Source organism: Microtus ochrogaster, unplaced genomic scaffold, assembly GCF_000317375.1.
Source record: "Microtus ochrogaster isolate Prairie Vole_2 unplaced genomic scaffold, MicOch1.0 UNK41, whole genome shotgun sequence".
Lineage (NCBI taxonomy): Eukaryota > Metazoa > Chordata > Mammalia > Rodentia > Cricetidae > Microtus > Microtus ochrogaster.
In genome coordinates this window covers 594,710-596,320 of record NW_004949139.1, presented here as the reverse complement: position 1 = coordinate 596,320, position 1,611 = coordinate 594,710, and the positions used below count along the sequence as shown (strand labels likewise).

At 41.8% G+C, this 1,611-nt stretch overlaps 1 protein-coding gene across 4 annotated transcripts in view; it reads right to left on the bottom strand.

The window, feature by feature from the left end:
- Fam168a (family with sequence similarity 168 member A) overlaps positions 1-1,611 on the bottom strand; it is a 141,100-nt gene that overhangs the window by 14,088 nt on the left and 125,401 nt on the right. The window lies entirely within an intron of this gene.

The following is a 1,611-nucleotide window of genomic DNA, read 5'->3' as shown; positions in this document are numbered from 1 at the left end:
GATCTCTGTGAGTTTGAGGCTAGCCTGAAGAGCTAGCTCCAGGACAGGCTCCAAAGCTACATAAAAACCCTGTCTGGGGGGAAAAAACAAGCAAGCAAACAAACAAACAAACAAAAGCAAAACAAAACAAAAAACCAGCATCAAAGATCCCTATCTTCTAGGGTGTTAAAACTTTGCTTTAAGGCGCTGGCCTTTTCTTTTACTCTGTGGCTTGGAGAAGGGTCACCTCTGCCCCAAACACCTGAAGTTAGGAATCAGGAAGACACACTGACCCAAAATCTAGGCTATGTCTGTATCTCGGAAAGATGGACAGAAACAGGGCACTGGCTGTCACACTGCTGCCTTTGAGGAATCTTGAAGAGTAAGATTCCTCAGAGGTCAGCAAGACTGTGTCCCTAACAATCACCACGTGGAATCACCCTATGGAACCTGGTGAACATCAAGGAACCACATTTCTCCTTTACATAGAAAATCCAGAGGGGGCTGGAGAGATGGCTCAGAGGTTAAGAGCACTGACTGCTCTTCCAGAGGTCCTGAGTTCAATTCCAAGCAACCACATGGTGGCTCATGACCATCTGTAATGAGATCTGGTGCCCTCTTCTGGCATGCAAACATACATGGAAGGAATGTTGTATACATAATAAATAAATCTTAAAAAACAAAACAAAAAACAGACAGACATGGTGCAGTAGTGCAGGGTGGAGCAGGCATTTGTTGAAATAAAAGTGATGTGGTCTTAGGTCTGACTTTCCTCCAAACTGGCATATGTAATGCCAAATCTCTAGACCTTAGTTTTAGGAGGGCAAAGGAAGTCTTTAATAATAGTGTAAATGAGTTCGCAGCCAGCCTGGTCTACAAGAGCTAGTTCCAGGACAGGCTCCAAAGCTAGAGAGAAACCCTGTCTCAAAAACAAAACAAAAAAAAAAAGTGTAAATGGTGAACTTCTAAGATAGGATATGTACAAGACTTTTCAAATTTGTCTTACTACAGAACGTGTGTGTATTTTCCTCGGGTTTCCCACATACTATATGGGGAAAGTATATACTCTACCACTGGGCTATATCCCCAGCCTTCTTTTGTAATCTTATTTTGAAATAGGATTTTATTAGATTGCTTAGGCTGTCCTTGGACTCACTTTGTGATTCAGTCTTGCCTCAAACTTTCAGTTTTCCTACTTCAACCTTCCCAGTAGGTAGGATCATATATGAGCTTCTACAACCACAGACTGGATAACCTGTTTCTGCCACAGTAGTAGTTACAGACCATACGATCCTTAAACCTAAAGTATCTACTATTTGGTTTTTCATAGGAAATTTTACTGACCCTTAATTTAAAAGTAAAAAACAAGATGTGAAGGCTCTAGGGATAAAGCATCAGTGGCAGAACCTTGTCAAAGCTATGTGTTTCATCTCCAGTACAGAAAATAAAAAAACAAAAAGACAACAAAAAACCAAAGCCACAATAAAGATGTGGAGAACCTGTGAGAATCTAGGACAGGATACTGTGTGTGTATGGGACACTGTGTGTGTACGGGACACTGTGTAAGGGACACTAGGTGTGTATGGGACACTGTGTGTGTATGGGACACTGTGTGTGTACGGGACACTGTGT